The 18,704-nt window shown below is 43.5% G+C and overlaps 1 protein-coding gene and 1 long non-coding RNA gene across 3 annotated transcripts in view; both read right to left on the bottom strand.

Moving 5' to 3' along the window:
• LOC102159120 (uncharacterized) overlaps positions 1-4,298 on the bottom strand; it is a 654,277-nt gene extending 649,979 nt beyond the window's left edge. The window contains exon 1 of one of the 2 annotated variants that reach the window (XR_014804455.1): positions 3,578-4,298. The gene's annotated coding sequence lies outside the window, so the exon portion shown is untranslated. The remainder of the gene's footprint in view (positions 1-3,577) is intronic. The other variant, XR_014804446.1, reaches the window with a different exon arrangement.
• Positions 4,299-5,586: 1,288 nt separating this feature from the next.
• Positions 5,587-18,704, bottom strand: part of LOC110260821 (uncharacterized) — a 107,118-nt gene continuing 94,000 nt past the window's right edge. Inside the window, exons 4-6 of the long non-coding RNA XR_002344329.2 lie at positions 15,719-15,830; positions 10,991-11,156; positions 5,587-9,018 (exon numbers count right to left, since the gene is read on the bottom strand). This is a non-coding gene — a long non-coding RNA (uncharacterized LOC110260821). The remainder of the gene's footprint in view (positions 9,019-10,990; positions 11,157-15,718; positions 15,831-18,704) is intronic.

Genomic DNA, 18,704 nt, shown 5'->3' with positions numbered 1-18,704 from the left:
CCTTTGTAGTAGTGAGTGTGGGGATAGCATGAGCCCCAGCTGAAGCCCTGCTGTGTGGAGACCCTGCCCGCACCTTCTAACTGCTCCCTGGTAGAATCACCCTGGGGTTTTGAGCCAGCTAGCTGCCCACCTGGACAATGGAATTCTGCCCTCCTTGGGAGAGGGAAGCTTGTCCTGATACCAACATTAACATCGGGCAAAATTATAATCGTACAGTAACTCAACAAGTTGTGTAGAACTGGACTTCATACTCCTACTTTTCTGTGGGATCTGGGCAACAACTTAATCACTCTGAGCTCAAGTTTCTTCTTTCATAAAATGGGAGGTGTTTTAGATCAGCCTTCCTAGAAGCAGAGCTTGAGTCAGAGGTTTTTGTTCAAGCTATTTATTGGGAGAGTACTCTCAGGAGAAGGGGAGTAAATGAAGCATGATGGGGCAGGTGGAAAAGCCAAAAGAGGACACTTTGAAGAATAAATTACATGAGAGTCAGTTCTGCCTCGAGGTAAGGGAAGTGGCCGTTTGTACCCGCAGGTCAGCGAGGCACTGGCTGAGGTCTGGGTAGGGAGGTTCCTCCCACTGGCCAAGGGAAGCTCCCCAACCCCCACCCCCAAAGATGTGGCTGTGAGTTGTTACATGCACACACACACACACGCAACGAGATATACACACACCCTCATAATCATCTGAGCACTATTTTGTAACCTATTCTTTCGACTGGCATCTTTAACATAGCATAGAATGGGTTTTGGGGATTTTTTGTTTGTTTGTTTTCTTTTTGCAGAACCTGTGGCATATGATGGAAGTTCCGGGCCAGGGATGGAATGTGAGCTGCAGCTGTGACCTATGCCACAGCTATGGCAACTCTGGATCCTGAACTGCCACAGTTCCACGACAGCAGCAACTCCAAAATGTTATAATTTTTCATGACAACATAGAATTCCATTATATGACAGTATCATAATTAATCAATTATTATATTTGATATATAGGCTATTTCTAACTGTTTTGCTCTTGTAAACCATGTTGTGACGAATATCCTTAGCTAAAACTTGAGCACATTCATAAGTGAGTTACTCAGGACAGATTCCCAGAAATGGTACTACTGGGTTAAAGACGTTTCGCCTTTGCAATTTTATGCATATTGCCCAAACACCGTCCATCTGTAACCCTGCAACTATCTCTATACCCACAGATTCTACATGAAAATATGGTTGACCATGCCTTTGATCAACACTGTGTGATTTAACCTTGCCAGCCTGGTAGCGAAAATGATGCAAAATGCTAATTTTAAATATTTCAGAGGAAATGCTCACTGTTTAAATGACCCAACACACATGGAATTTCCCCCAAATTTCTGTCTAACTATATTTATTCCTATATTTACAACAAAAGTTAGAAAAGACACTTTGAAAACACTGGCCTAAAAAAATTCTACCTAAGGATGCACACACATGCAGTGACCAATTTTTAGTTTTATGAAGTGGGTTTATAATAGTAAAAAATTGCTGACATATGCTACTTTCTGATGTTTGGATTTTAACTTAAATGATTAGATAAGCAAACTGTCAGTCATACGTATAGCTCACCCAGCTAGTTAATGAATAAGACTTTTTTTTTAATCAAAAATTGAAAATTTGTCCAAATAAGCAGAATGGAGAGGAGAAAAAGAATAAAAATACTTGACAAAATGGTCATTGCATTCAGCAGACAAATAAATCCATTTGGCATTAGAAAAATTAGTTTCTTCTCAGCCTTTTCCCTGATTTTCTGGCCTTTGAGAAATTACTTAAGTGTGTCCTGAAACAGAAAAATAGACACGACTCCTGCATTCCCACTTTCCTCCACCCTGGGCCTCGCTGCACATGCATTTTGTAAGAGTTCATTAGAAACTGTTTGCCAAGCACTTTGACCTCCTTGGAGAGGAGTGTTTATAAATAGAATTTTTTCTTGTGGGGTCCTTTACTAGTTAAGTAAATGTCTCACGTTTCTTAAAAAGTACGACACAAGTGACTTCACAGGAGAGAAACAAAAGCTGCTCATCCTCTTAATCTGCTAGTTTCTGGAAAGTTTCCCCAAGAGCATCTCCTTTCATAGACATCTAGAAACATTTATAATACTTCTCTGTTGACGACGTTAAACATTTCTCTTTTTTCTCCCAAATTAATATGCAACTCTATATGAACCATTTTTCTGAGGAAAAATAACATGTAATAATAAAATTATATATCCTCAATTCTAAGACAGTATTGACTCTAGAATTTACCTTCAATATAACAATAGCTTTACTAAGTAAAAAAGAAACATTACAATGAAAGTAGACTTAGATGAAAAGTCTGGTTCCAAGTTTGGATACATGAAAACGCAATGGAGGATTACACATTACAGAAGAGGAGAAATGTGGAAACACCAGCCATGGCTAGAAATTACGAGGCAGATACCCTAATGCCGGGCGCTAGGCTAAGTGACTTAGGTGTGCCGTCTTCTGATCCTCACAAGCAGCCCAGGTCTTTGTGGGCAGCATCAAGGCCAGACTGGCTTAGAGCAGAGCCTCTGCCTCCCAGGTCCAGAGTCCCGGTCACTGGGATCTCTGCCTCCCCCCTGTGCCGCTCATATTTCCATCTTAAACCATAGGCTGCGGTTTATTTGGGTCGTCCTCAACAAAAGTAGGATTTGCAGGGACTGGCTTGCTTGCTCCCAGATGGCTATTCCCTGGTCTGCTCTACTTCCTCTGCTCACCCCCCTTTCCCTCCTCTGGAATTCCCACGGAGACTTTCTTGTTGGTTACACAACAGCAGTAGGGGCAGGGCCTCTGTGAGACTGGAGGCGAAATGCATAGTATCTGAAAGGGAGATCATTGCTTAGGTTAAATAAACCATCTCTATGCTTCTTTTTATTTCTTTGCTCTGTTTATTTGTCCCTCTTCCCAAAATGACTTCCCCCACTTCTATTTATATAAATGAAATCATTCAGCAAGTATTTATTTGGATCTAGTCTTAACTCAGTATTTATCACGGTTGACCACGGTGTTTACAGGCGTTGGGGAGGAAGCAGTGGGGAAAACAAAAGGCACAAACACTTCCTTTAAGAATCCTACAAGTTAGTGGGGGAATTTAAAATTAAATAAATCAGTCCATGGACAAATTTATAAATACAAATTGTCATCAGGGCTCTAAAAACCAACCAAGTATGCAGTGCTTTCAGTGTCTTGGGACGAAGTGTCTTCATCTCGTCAGCAGATCAGGGGAAGTCTTCTCAGAGCAAATGACCCTGAGAGACAGGGAAGGGTTATGGGCATGGAAGGTGGAGAGAGAACAACTCAGAGGAGGGGGCAACACTTTCAAGCACCCCAAGATGGAAAAGAAGATAAACCTAAATCCTACACAGGCTCAGACCTCAATCAGATCACTGAACACAGGATCTTCTCCCAAAACCTTTCTAAAAATTTCCCCTGAGATATTAAGTCTATCACACCCTTTCTGAAAATTCTTCCAGCATTTTATTGCTCTTTCGTAGTAACAACAACAATCACATTTAATTAAGACTTACAATGTGTCATTCTCTCCTGTAGGCAGCCTACCTGTTTTCCTCATGTACCCGCACAGACGTCTCTGAGGTCGTTACTGTCGTGAGCTCCATTTTACAGATGGAGAAACTAAGCAGAGGCGTTGAAGAAACGGCCCATTTCCCAGTCGGTAAGTGGAGCAGCGGGGCTGGCGTTCTCCACCCACGCGGCCGCTTCGGAGGGCTTTCTTCATCGTTTCAGGAGACATCTCACCTCTTCCACTAGGTGATCACGTCTGAGAGAGGGTGCCAGGCTAAGGGATCCACTCCCTCATTCCTTCGCTCGGCCAACATTTACCCCAGGGTTACTATCTGCCAGGTCCTACCCAGCTCCAGGGCCCTGTCCCAGGGCATCGAATGAAGGACGGTGAAGGGTCACACTGTATAACGCAGAGAGCCTTGTCGGGGCAGGAGATGGAAGGCAGAAGCTTTACAAAGGGGGCAGGAGCAGCAAAGGAAAACATCACGTTCGTCCGTCAGCAGAAGGCCTCGCTCGTCATTCTTCTCCAAGGAGGCCTCCTGAGAGCACACGAGGACCTGACCACCTGTCAGGTAACCTCATGTATGACCTGGCTTCTTGTGCCCCAGCCACGTGGGTAGGGTTTGGCATCCCCACTGCATAAATAAGCAAACTGAAATTTAGAAGGTATTTGCAGCCTGCTGAAGCCGTTCAGCAGGGAAACGGCAACGCAGAGGACTGGCCCTCGGCGTTCCCAGGGCCAAACTCTCCTTCTGTGCAGTGCCCCAGACTCTACTGCTGAGTCTCTCCTTGTTAAGCTGAAGGGGACCAGAGGCTTAAAAAGTCAGCCAGTCTCCAGACTGTAGTCTTTATTAATGAAACAGTCAACACACACACACACGGACAGGATTCCCAACCAGGTCAGAACAGGGGCTATCTTGAGGAAGAAGACATGGATGTGTTGGAAAGGACCACTCAGCAAGCTTCTGAGGTGCTGGCAATGTTCTCATCCTTGCTTGAGTAGCAATAACATGAGCAATCACTTAATAATTCTTTAAGACATAAACCTGTTCGGTGCACTTTTCTGTGTGCATATGTCACCATGAAAAAGTTTTCAGAGAAAAGTCTATTTCTTACAGCAAAACACAGCTAGCCATAGATTACAGAGGCAGATGGTCCTGGTGAGAGAGGAGTTTATGTTGAGTTGCTTTTCAGCAAGACCCAAAGGGACAAAGTCTTGAGAGGGCACCTAGATGGGATGACGCCACCTTCTCCTTAGCCATGGTTGTAGGCCCTAGGTTGCTCACTTTGGTCCCTATATGAGCCCAAGATGCAAGAGTAAGGCACACAGAGGCCAGATGATATTTCCAGCCTGGGGTCATGGAGAAAATGGGGCTTGACTGTAAGAGATTACCCCTCTGGGAATCCACCAAAAATAGCTAAAGGACCCAGGGCAAAGTTAACAGTCTATAAGCAACTGCTTGCGCAAATAACATCATTACATTCCCAAGTCCACTGACCCTTGAGCCACTGCCCTAGGGGCTGGGTGCAGGAGCCTCTGTTCCTCCAAACATGTAAGAGAGCCAGGATTGAAGAGCCAAGAGTGTGAAAGGCCCAGGACTCTACACAAGACGGCCTGTGGGAAAATAGATGGTCCAGGCCAGGGTAAGACCTACAGAGGAGTTCATCACTCAAAGACAATGTGCTGCTTGGCCACAGGTCCCCATTTTCTACTTTTTCCCTCCTATTTTCTACTAATTATTTTAGGTGCAGTGGGTCTATTGTGGTGTTCCTGAAGCAATATTTTAGCTATAGAACATCCTCGAAAGTCTGAGTGGAACTGTTCATCATTTTATAACAAAATTCTTCTAATCTATCAGACATTGACCCTGTCCATCGGTATGCTCTACTGATGTAGAGCAGAATGTGCCAAATGCAGAAGCATACAGCCCCTAACACCACACACACATATCTTGATCTACCTGTGCCGTATGACACACTGTATGACATTTGTGTCCCAAAAGCCTTTGTATTCATCAATTGCTTTAGTTTATTTCTTTTCGCTATTTTTCTTTTTTTCTTTTAATCCATTTTTGTAGTTCCTGACAAAGTATTCATCCAACAAGCAGCATTTCAAATATATTTTTTTCAGAAATGGCATTGATACTGAATTTCTCTACTCATTTGAACACCTTAAAAACCACATGAGTTACTGGCTGTGTGTAAATAATGCAGAGAGCTGTCCCTTGGTAACCATGAGACCTGGCCAAGTGATTTAGCCTCTCTATACCTCAGTTTCCTCACCTATAAATAGTAATACATGGCTTACAGGGCTGCAGAAGAACGTCTGACATATGTAAAACAACAGTGTGCATGGCAAACAGAGACGGTGAATAAATGTCAGTTCTCTCTTCTTTCCCTTTAGTTGACTCACGCCTCTGGAGGATACAGCAAATAAACACGACTGACATGGTACATCCTGTGGGTTAAAAATATGATATTCAAAGGCATAGGGTGTTTTCCTTTCTGAAACAACCACTGTACATCCAAGAATAGCTCTGTTTATGCCTGTGTATTTTTATCCATCTGGGTTCACTCAACGCATCAGTTAGTATTTCACATTAGGTTTAAATTTCATTTCTCCCAAGGATGTCTCCCCCAGGCATTTCGGCTCACAAGGATCTCTCACTTTCTGAAATCCCCCCCACCTCTGAACGCATCTGACAGTTCGGTGTGTATGTAGGTATGTATAATTTGCGTACATCAAAATTTTTCTTTATCCAACTGTAAACCTCTAAAGCAAAGATTATAACTAACTCCCCTTTGTATTCTCAGAGCCCAGCACAAAGTGCTGTGCATTCAAGCAGCTGTATGCTTGTTGGCTGACTGACTGACTGATTGACAGATTGATAGACAAGGACTAAACTCCTTTGCTGTAACTGTGTGACAGGTCTGTACAATCTAGAGTTGATACAGGGAGCAGAACATTCCCAAGGAACCCAATCCCCAATTCCCCAAGAGCCTCCAAAATGGTACCCCCTGGAGTAGCTGAGGAGGGCTTCATCCAGCATCTGTGAACGGAGCCAGCTGAGATCTACTATAAATCCGAGAGCTTAATCCACTTCTTCCCCAGCTAAGCAATGAGCGGTGTTTCTTCTCCACAGGAAACAAAAGCATTTGTCCAGTTTAGCACATGTCAGCACACCAGCATGAAGAACAGAAAATCAAGTGCCGTTTCCATGAAGCAAAGTTACTGGGCCAACAGCAGATGCATCCGCTGGCATCAGGCAAGGTCCCTTATGTAAGCGGTGGTATCGCCAGAGATCAAGAGCAGACAAAGCCTAAGCTTTCAGGCTTGGTAAAAAGGCACATCTATTGTCTCCGGCAGACAGTGCCAGAGATAAAGTATCCTGGAGATACAATGTAAGGCAGCCTGAAAATGTACGTGCCAAGCCAAAACGAAAGTGAGGCAGCACAATGGTAAGTACTGAAGGAGCAGCTGGTCCTGGGGGCACCAGACTGTGTCTTTCAGCCCATGTCATCAACACTTGTTCATAGAGTAAACATTTTCTGATGAGGTGCCTGTCAGTATCCATTTATTTATAAATAAGTGAATGAATAGCATCCAACTTACACATTTTTCATGGTCTTTTATTTTCCCTTTAAATTCCAAAACCAGATGAGAAAAGACACCATGTAACAAAGTGATAACACAAGGAGAATGCAGCTCAGTCCTGGAAGGAGAGCTGACGACTGACAGATGATACACATTGTGACAATGGAAAGAGGCAGTTGCAGACTGTTGTTGGAACAAAAGGAGGTCAAGTCTTATTCTTTTCTCCTGCTGGCACAAAAGGGTTGGTCACAACTTTTCTTTAAAAAGAAGAAGAAGAAGAATGCATTCCTAAATCAAGGCTTCCCGGGCCAGCAGGAACAATCCCAGCACTCCTTAGCTACACTATCGTGGTTGGTAGACAAATATTTCTGAACTTTTATATTGAACTTGCAATCTTCTTGGGCAGATCTGCCACTCTAAGAGAGTCTTTTTAATGCAAATTAGCCATAGTCATCTCATTTCATCCACCTCTTCTTGGAAACATCCAAACAACAGCAAAAGGATAAAGCTATAGACATGTAGAATCATCCTTTACAGAGGTTTGTAGCGTCCAGTGGCCACTAAGTTTCCTATCAGTAAAAATGGCATTGGGCTTCTTCTCTCCTTACCATCTCCTTCTTTACAAAGCAACATATAAGAATAAATGAATTGAGTCAAATCCATCTTGGGCCAAAGGATGAATTGCAAATAAAACAAAGACGCAGATAATTAAATAAATGCACCTTTCTTTTAAATGAATGATGACATTTCCTAGGACTAATTTAAATGGAGTTTCTTTTTAGAAACTACCATGGTGCACAAAAATTGGTCTGCTGGGACCTTGGGTTTAAATCTTAGCATTTACTAGACAAGTTGATAGACTGCATTAATCTCCCAATTCTTCACCCTTTCCTGTGTCCAAGTTCTGATGCTAGGCACTACCAAACGACTTGCTTTGGCCAACAGGTTGTTACCAGACATATTGTAAGCAGAGGGTTAAAAAGATGCTTGCATGTTTCAAGTTGTGCTCTTGTCTTCAGCCACTGCCATGAGAACATGCCAGGGCTAGCCTACTGGATGCTGAGAGGCCAGGAGGACATAGCTAAGGCCTCCTAATTTTCCCAGCTGAAACAATCCTAATCTGCTGACAGTCAACTGACTCCCAGGCGTGTAAGCACAGCTCAGACCGGAAGAACTTCCCAGCTCAGTCCAGCTGATTTATGAACTAAATAACTAGTTACTATTTTAAGGCTAGGTTTTGCAATTATTTGTATGTAGCATGACTGTGGCAAAAGGTAACTGATAGAATACATGATACCGGTCAAATCACATTACCCTACAAGCTTCAGTTTTCTTTAATTCTCTCATCTCCAAAATGAGTGAACAGTGACTTCTTCAGAGAGTGGCTGCCATGATTAAATTAATCAAAGTAAACGAAGTACATGAAATTGGCACTGTTCCTGATACACAGTTGGCATGCAATCAATGAGAGTTCCGTCTGTGCCTACTGTTCTGCCTTTAGATCACGCCCATCAGAAGAAAGGCCTCCTTAATGCTCCATTGATCCTCATACACTATAGAAACTATTTATGAGCCATAGTTATGCCTTGTCTGGAGTGCTTCAGTCAAGTCCACAGGGTAGTTCGCCAGATATTTAAACAGAAAATCCCTGTTAGCAAAGCTTAAAGGGCAACACATTGAGATTTCAATGCCCAGAACTGCAAGCAGGGCTTCATCATCTCCCTCCTGGGATTTCGCAGTCATGTTCTAAGAGGCCTCCCTTTTCCCAGACTTGTTTCACTCTCCCACTATTCCCCCACGTCCATTTCCAGAGTGGTCATACAGCCCCACTGCTTGAAGTTCTTTAGTGTTTCCCCACACCCGCATGATGAGTCCAACATCCCTAGAGTAACACACAAGATCCTTTGTTACTGGCCATTCTTAACCTACCTCTCCTGCCTGCCTTTTTCCTACTTCCCAGTTCCTTGGCTGTACCAAATAACTTAGAGTTCCTGAGTCAGAGTACTGCACGTCCTTAATCTGAAATCCCTTCCTTCCATATACCTATTTCTGAACTCCAGTTCCTCTTGTTTCAGTCATGGTTCTCCAGAGAAAGAGAAGCAATGAAACAGAGAGAGAGAGAACGAGAGTCAGAGAGAGGGAGAGGGAGAGATTATACGAATGAGCTGGTACAGATACGGAATCTAAGTCCTAGGATTTTCTGTCTGCAACCTGGATAACCAGGAAGGGTGGTGGTGTCTAAGTCCGAAGGTCTGAGAATTGAGGAGGCTGATGGCTGAATTCCTGGTCTGAGTTCAAAAGCCCTAAAACCAGGAGCACTAATGTCTGAGGGCAGGAAAAGATGAGGACAGGCAAACCACAGCCCATGGGCCAAATCTTGCCCACTGCCTGTTTCTATACAGCCCCAAGTTAAGAAGAATGGCTTTTATATTTTTAAATGGTTGGAAATATCAGATTGGTGATATTTCATGACATGTGAGCATTACACAATATTCAAATTATAATGTAAATATGTTACATTTTATTGGAAGAAAAGCACATCCACTCACTTAGGTATTGCCCATAGCTACTTTCATGATACACAACAGGTGGAGCAGTTAAGACAGAGACTATAGGGACCACAATATGAAATATATTTACTCTAATCTTTAACAGGAAATGTTGGCTGACCCCCTGATTTTTTTTTTTTTTTTTTTTTTTTGGTCTTTTTGATTTTTCTAGGACCGCTTCCCGAGGCATGTGGAGATTCCCAGGCTAGGGGTCTAACTGGAGCTGTAGCCGCCGGCCCACACCAGAGTCACAGCAGCGCAGGATCTGAGCGGCATCTGCAACCTACACCACAGCTCACAGCAACGCTGGATCCTTAACCCACTGAGCAAGGCCAGGGATTGAACCCACAACCTCATGCTTCTCAACCTCATGATTCGTTAACTACTGAGCCACGATGGGAACTCCTGACCCCCTGATACTGAATTCTATGCTGTCATCTCAACAGAGAGGAAGAACTATATACTGACCTGGATGGCAGCTGACCATTTTCCACGATGAACAAAAAGTACATTGCTAAGCATTAGATGCAGTATAAGCCATTTTATTAAAGACACACATAGAGCTAGAGAGAGAGACATTTACGTATCTACCTAGCGATCCTTACCAAACTGTTCACAGTAATGACCTGGTGAGTGGGAAGGAACGGGGAAGAAAAAGGAGGGTTTAGACATCTGTACACTTCATAATTTTTTAATTTTTCTAATGACCACAATTATTTTCGTATATATACAAAATAAAAGGATAAATACAACAGGAACACAGTGATGGCTTAGGCTGCAAACAAGTCCAATGAGAGAAAACTTAGAAATGACTGTGTGCTAATCAGTCTCTCGGGATTCAGAAACACTCTGGTCTAAGAACTCACTGGATGCCTGAATTGATTTAACCTAAGTTTGTTAACCATGGCAACCCATTTCATCTCTGGATAATTCCAGTGATAAAATCACCCTGATTTGTATAAAAAATCGGGGGGGGGGAGTTCCTGTTGTGTCTCAGTGGTAATGACCTTGACTAGTATTTATGAGGATGCAAGTTCAGTGGCCTCACTCAGTGGGTCAAGGGTCTGGTGCTGCTGGCAGCTGTGGCTCTGATTGGACTCCTAGGCTGGGAACTTCCATATGCTGCAGGTGCAGCCTTAAAAAGCAAAATAATAATAATAAAAAATTTTGTCACACCCCCCAAAATTGTGGAAACTCCCAGGCTAGGGATCAAATTCACACCACAGCAGCAACCCAAATGCTGCAGTAAAAATGGTGGATCCTTAACCGCCTGTGCTACAAGGGAACATTGTATTAAAATCTTACCTCACTGTAGCTTTTACTCGTTAATTACAATTCTCCATTTTTAGGCTTATAAGCAAAGCAATCCATCCGTCATCTGAGAGTCCTTCGTACATCTGGACCCAGGCTGCATAGCAAAATTGAGTCTTCTCCAAACTCAACATGCTTCTGTCCTATCCCACATGTGGTGCTAAAAGAACGGAAGGAGCTACAAAGAGTCAGGGATCATGAACTAGAAAGAGTAAGCATAAAACGCACGCTTTTTGAAAACCTTAGCAGTTACAGCTAGTGATGAGTTCAGTTGGTATCTTGAGAAAGAGAACTAAAATTTCAAGAGGAAACAGATATTATGAGTAAAGAGGGAGAAATGAGCATACACCTACCTAGAGGAAGGGCCATCATCAGGAGAGGACTTGGGCTGAGCAACGGATGTGACCAGGAAGCCAGGCAGAGGAAAGAGAAGAAGACGAGCTGCCAGAGAGAAGGCTAAAAAAGCAGAAGATTTTGAGGGTGAAAATAAACAAGCGAAACTGAAACAAAACTTCCCAGGAAAACAGGTAAGCAGTTCATTTGCTACGAGAGAAGGGGAAGAGCCATGTGTGATGAACTGTGGTGGAAGAAGGGATGAGAAAAAGGGAGCAGGGCTCCCTGAGGCTGCCAAGGAAGAGCAGGAGGAAGCGGGATGGCCAGGGAGTTTGGGGTCAGTAGATGCAAACTGTTAGATGGAGAATGACTAGGCAAGGAGCCTCTACTACACAGCAGAGGATTGGATACGGTTCTATCCAATCTCTGGGGACAGAACATGATGGAAGAGAATGTGAGAAAAAGAACGTATGACTGGGTCACTGTGACGTACAGCAGAAACTGGCCCAACATTGTCAATCAACTATATTTTAATTAGAAAAAAAAATTTAAAAGTGAGAAGGAGTTAAGTGCATTGTTGAGTTGAAAACCCACATGAAAGGTATCACAGTAGCTGCTAAAGAAACAGAAGAGGGAATCAGAAGGCATTAAACAGAAGGAATACTCAGCTTTGGTGAGGGCTGAGGGCTGGAAAGAATGGACAGGTTTCAAGGTTTAGAGAGTTTTTCCAACAACATTTAACAACTCAGGGTTTTCCCACTTCTCTCCCTCCCCTGGTCCACTCCTCCACTGCCTGCTAATTGCAAGCCCCCGAGTGAGGCCTGTGCTATTGACTGTCAGCAGGACCCTGAGGCCCATGGAAGGAAGACAGCAGTGGCTCTTTGTCCTCGGTTACGAGGGGGTGTGCCTTTGTGTGTGCAGACCCGTAAGTGTATCTCCCAGTAGAAACATTCTATTCTATGGGCTTATTAAAGAATCTTAAAACCTTCCAAAATTGCCTAAGCCATAATAAAAGCCCAGTCCTCAACAATGGGAACTGCTTGACCTATTCGTCAGAAATAATGGAAAATATATTAAAAGTGCTACCTTTTCATGCACTTAACATAATGCTTTGAATTTCCCTGTGGCATCCCAGTGGATTACTATAAATTACTTTGTAGGCACAAAACTCTGTTTGTTTTCTCTACCACCCTGGACTATATTCTTTGAAAATGTATTTATCAAGAGTCGAAGTGACTCATTTCTCCCTCTGCCTTCCCTGGAGGTACATTTAACAGCAGGTAGAAAGCCCAGTGTTTAAAGAGCTAGGACACAAGACGGGCTCCTTCCATGGACAGGTCGGAGACCGTCCCGTTCCTTTCTGGTTGCCTCCTTGGTCTATTCCCTACCCCCATGGCTGCTCTTCTCAGGTTCACCACCATCCGCATCTCGCTCTCCATCCTACTCACTCTCTAGACTGTCTTCTTATCACCCGAGCTAGGACACTGCCACATCCCCATCCTGGCGCCCGTTTCAATAACCATGACCTTTCAGAGTGCCAGACTCTGAACAAGAAGACAGGGGGCTGTCAGACGCCAGACCCTGAGGAGGTTTTACCCTTAGGATGGTGCCCGTCGCTCCACAGGAACTACGCTAACAGCATCGTCCGCCCACCTGTCAAAATAGGCTTCCTCGTCAAGTCGTATGCATCTTATAATGGTGGCCTTCTCTTTCAAGTGTTTTCTGGAGGGGCCTCCTGCCATTTCCTCCCTAAGAACTCAACATTTTTTGACACTCACCTTAACAGCATGCAACCTGGATCTAAGAACAGCAGACCAAAAATAATAAAGGAAATATGCCTTCTTTGTTTTTTCCTCAGCCAAACCGTTACACACTTATAGCATTAATTGTATGTGCCAAGCACAGGTCCTCCCAGCTGTGGAGGAAGGGACCACAGGGAAACCAGGATGGAATAAGAGTGAATTTGCTATATGGAGAGTGTCAGATTCTTGGTTTTAATGTGGAGAGTCAAGAGAATAGCTTTTAAAGTGCTCTGCCTGCAAGCTGGGTAATCACATTTCACCCCAGTTTTATCTGAACATAGCCTTTTAAGTCCACTAAGCCTCTTCTTCTCTTTTACTGAGAAAATCAAGGCCCACAATAAAAGCATTGCAAATTTCCCTTTTTTTTATCAGCTTTTTATAGGTGGGTTAGGGACAAGTCCTCCAGGCATGGATAGACCAGAGTTTAAATTGAAGCGTTCTTTGGCATTTACTAGCTACTGGGAAAATTCCTTGATCTTTCATGTTTGTAAAAAGTTACCTCATTATAAAAAACTAAAAATAATGCTGATTTTGTGCGATTGTTCTAAAGTTTTATTTAAATCATGTATCAAAAGTTCTTGGTTGTTTTTTTCTTTTTTTTAGTGTGAATTTAAAACAGTACATGAAACTCCAGATTCCATACTCAATAATGTGGGCCATGGTATGGGTTAACAAATGGCTGTTCTTATCTTTGTTTTCTTTGTTAAAGATACGGAAACGATATGAAAGCTAGCACATTACACTCAGTATACATGCTTTGTCATCATATTCATCATAGTACATGTCCAAAACAGTTATAACGTAAGTAGATCTCATAAGAGATTAGCCTGCCTCTACCCAACTGGAGTTATCAAGAAGAGGATTTGGAATATGGACGTATACGCAGCCTCCTTGACAATAAAGGGCACTTTTAAGCGTATAATGAAATATTAGCTATAATTTTAGCAAGGCACTTAAAAACGAAGCACTCAGAACATGAATAGCATGGTTTTTAGTGACAGGAAAACTGAAAATCAATTTGAAATATTTTAAGGTAGTTTATCTTTATCTTGCTCCTTTTAACATCTAGTTTTATATTTTACACTATTCAAAAGTTGTTAGTATGAGAATGCACAGCAGTGGAGTTCCTGTTGTGGCTCAGCAGGTTAACAACCGGACTAGTACTCATGAGGATGTGGGTTCAATCCCTGGCCTCACTCGGTGAGTTAAGGATCTAGCATTGCTACAAGTTGCAGTGTAGGTCACAGATGCAGCCTGAATCCAGTGTTGCTGTGGCTGTGGCGTAGGCCTGCAGTTGCAGCTCTGATTCAGCCTCTAGCATGGGAACTTCCATATGCCGCAGATGCAGTCCTGAAAAAAGAAAAAGAAAAAAAGAAGAAAAAATTTAAAAGAAAAAGAACTCATGGCAGCAACTAGATGGACTGAGAGAATACCACACAGAGAAAAACAAATGTTATATGATATCACTTATATGTGGAATCTATAAAAATGATATAAATAACTCTGTATACAAGACAGAAACAGAAGTTCCCATCATGGTGCAGCAGAAACGAATCTGACTAGGAACCATGAGGTTACGGGTTTGATCCCTGGCCTCGTTCAGTGGGTTAAGGATCCGGTGTTGCTGTGAGCTGTGGTGTAGGCCGGTGGCAACAGTTCCGATTGGACCCCTAGCCCGGGAACCTCCATATGCCGCAGGGGCAGCCCTAAAAAGACAAACAAATAAAAATAAAACAGAAACAGATTCACAGACATAGAAAATTAACTCATGGTTACCAACGAGAAAGGGAAGTGGGAAGGATAAATTAGGATAATGGGATTAACAGATGCAAACTACTATGCATACTACTCAGATTAGCAACAAAGATATATATACCGGATTACCTTGCTACATACCTGAAAATTGACACAATATTACAAATTAACAATATTTTAATACTTGAATATACCTTGCCAATAAACAAACATGCGTACATTAGCAGCTCCTGCTCACTTTTTACCAATCAGGTGCACTATCAGAACTTTAAAGACTGTGATTATACTGCCCCACATGCTGACTCCGAGCTTTGGGTGACATCACACCCCTGCAGAAAGATCTACCTTTCATACGTCTTCATTTCTCAATGAATGTGATCTGGGCTCCTTACATGCACGTGAGGCCTTTCCTAACTTGATTCCATCCCTCTCCGCTCTCCAGACGCTGGCAGGAAACAGATGGCATAGAAGAGTTAGAGAGAAATGAACAGACTACCTACAAAGATGCAGGTGAAACACAGAGAAACCACAAGGGAGAGTGACACAGAAAGATAGGAGATGTGACTCCACCTAAAGTGATGAAGGGAGGGAGCACTTACACCCCCAAATGCAGAGAGGCTGCGGAGAGGGCCCTCATGGAAACACCAAAGGAGGGATGAGGCCATCCTGAGGCCCCTCCAACCAATTCTTCTCCCTCCCTGAGCTGCTCCCATTTGCTGACTCCAACCCAGAGGGTAGATATAGATGTGGTTCATATAGGTCAGCCTCTCATGACACAGATCTGGATGGAGAAGGGGGGAGATTGGATCCAGAGGAACAAATGGAAACTAACCAGACTGGTCTCATTTCAGATTTTCCCTTCATTCATCCACTCATTCACGATGGTTCCATCTCTTCATTCAGCAAATGTCTATCAAGCACTGTGTCAGGGACTGAACTGAGCCCTAGGGATACAACCAGAAAAAGAAAATCAGTGTTCTTACCCCCTCATCTCATGCCGCATTCCAGAGCGGCAGGCAGGCAATAAACACGTTAACCAGGAAAATAACTGCAGGTCACAATGTGTTCCAGGAGCCATGTGCTGGGACAGGGAAGAGCAGGGGACTTGCTTCTGGGGAAATGGCCCTGGATGGTGTCCCTGAGGAGGTAAGATCTGAAGAGTGAGAAGGGGATCAACTATGTGAACAGATAGGAAAGAAGGTTCCAGAAAAAAAGAGTAAGTGCAGGGGCTTTGAAGGTGTCATGCTTATAATGATCCAGGGACAAAAGCAGCTGCTGTGGCTGGTGATGGTGAAGCAAGAAATTGGCTCGGGGAGGTGGGTCGGAATTGCCTCCTGCCAGGCTCTACAGCTGAGCTAAGGAGCTTGGGCAACGACCTGTCCTTGAAGCTGGCTGGTGCCACAAAAATGACGGCTTTTGTGAGTCTTGCCTCCGTGCCTTTGCATATGCAGTTTCCCCACCTTAAAACTCACCCTCTCTCGTCTATTCAACAGTGATTCATCCTTTGACCCAGCCTGTATATCATTTCCTGTCTGAAGCCTTCCTTGGTCCCCTCAGGCTCAGTCATTTCCTCTTCTGTGGCCCCCTTAGCACTTTGCAGCCTCTCACTGCCTTGTCACTACTTGTTTACTGATGGCCTCTCTTTCAGACAGTGAGCTCCTTGAAGGTAAGACCATTCCTCGCTTATTTTCATCCCCGCCCTACCCCACCCCTCACCACCCAGACCTCTAAGGGCTGAAACCATTTCTCACAGGTTTCTGTCCTCACCCTCCTCTCCCTGCCGCCCTAGTTCACTCAGCTTGGGGTGTGCCATGTTCATTACACTCAATAATGCACATCGAATGAATCAAGTCACAGAAAATAGACCTTCCACCAACTCCGGTCTCTAACAAACAAAGCCAGCCCAGAAGAGGCTCTTAGTGCTTGGCCATGGATGTCTTAGAGCATCCTGAACAAAGAAAGTGAGATGGCTGCTGAAATCCACTAAAACAATTACAAGGGGGTTTTGTTCATCTTTTAATAGAGCAAAGATATTTAATTACATTTTTAATAAACTATTTGAATTAAACATTTAACAAGTCATAGGGTAAATTAGGGAAGTTGAATAAGTCTGCCACAAATTTTTCAAGCTCACTTTGTCCAACAAAGTAAGTTCAGTGTCTTTTTTATAAAGTTAACTTTTGTGTCCACAAAGCTTAGGACATAGCAAATGCTTACTGAATGAGTACATGAAAAAACATGAGGAGTTGCCGTCATGGCTCAGTGGTTAACGAATCCGACTAGGAACCATGAGGTTGCAGGTTCGATTCCTGGCCTCGCGCAGGCGTTGCCATGAGCTGTGGTGTAGGTTGCAGATGCAGCTTGGATCTGGTGTTGCTCTGTGGCTGTGGCGTAGGCCAGTGGCTACAGCTCCAATTAGACCCCTAGCCTGGGAACCTCCATATGCTGCAGGTGCAGCCCTAGAAAAGACAGAAAGACCAAAAAAAGAGATATGCCCTACCTAGACTATCTCCAATATCAGTGATGACTCTTAATTATGGTTAGTGTGTAAACTGGTTATCTCTGACTGTGTAACAAATCATTCCAAAATGTAACTGCTTCTGGAAGTTCCTGCTGTGGCTCAGGGGTTAACGAACCCGACTAGCATCCATGAGGACATGGATTTGATCCCCGGCCTTGCTCAGTGGGTCAAGGATCCAGCGTTGCCATGAGCTGTGGTGTATGTTGCAGACACAGCTCGGATCCTGCGTTGCTGTGGCTCTGGCATAAGCCGGCAGCCACAGCTCCAACTGGACCCCTAGCCTGGGAACCTCCATATGCCGCAGGTGTGGCCCCAAAAAAGACAAAAAAAAAAGAAAATGTAACTGCTTCAAACAACAAACACTTATCATGTCACAGTTTGAAACAATTAGAAGTTTGATGTGTATCTGAGTTTAGAGAATAACAATAGGTAATATTTATTAAGCACTAACTCTATGCCAGACTATTTCAGCAGCTGAATGTATTTATTTGTTTAATCTTCAGAACACCCTGTGGTGGTTACTCGTATTAACCTACTCTACAAATGCAAAAAAATGGGCATCGTGAGGTTGCCTAACTCAATGAAGGTCATACGGCCAATAAAAAGCAGGCCTGGGATTCAGACCCAGGCAGTCCAGCTCCAGAGGCCAAACTCCTAACCTCTAACAGACTGCTTACAAAGATAGGAAAAATAACAACAATCTACTCTTTGAAGATGAAGCTAATACAGTGAAGGCTCCCCCCTCTCATCACTGTCATATATAGGTTACTTCATCTCCCCAAGACAGATGATTAGATTTGCAGAGACCTATCGTCCCAATGAGCATGACGGCTGCCCGTATTTGATGGTGAAATCAGTGGCCATGGGTCTGGTTTTCACGAATTAGCTCAAAGGAGTTCCAACCTATAACCTTAATAGTATTTGAACCAATGGACCAAACTGAATCTTATTCCATGTAAAAGATAAAGGATGCATTCATTAATGTAAAAACTGCAACCAGATCTACTGATAAAATGCCTAAACTCCTAGGAGGAAACAGTACCTACCCTCTCAGACCAAACAAAGACTAAAGGCGCTGGCAAGCCATTTAAAAAAGCCAATCTCCTATAAATGAGGGTCTTTATTCCTACCCTTCCCCTCCAAGAAACAGGAAAATCTCTCTCTCTCATTCTCACGGATATTTTGCACTAGAGGAAGCAAGTGCATGTTTTTTCGATCAAACCAAACAGGGTGGTAGGAACAATGGGTCTTGAGCAAGGAGGACTGAGTTCACGCTGCCAACTTGCTGACTCACTGA

This window comes from Sus scrofa, chromosome 5, assembly GCF_054392235.1.
Source record: "Sus scrofa isolate SSC_HxYL_T2T_F1_AM1 chromosome 5, Sscrofa_HxYL_maternal_Yorkshire_Landrace_v2.0, whole genome shotgun sequence".
In the NCBI taxonomy this organism is placed as follows: Eukaryota; Metazoa; Chordata; class Mammalia; order Artiodactyla; family Suidae; genus Sus; species Sus scrofa.
This window is presented reverse-complemented; position numbering and strand designations above follow the sequence as displayed.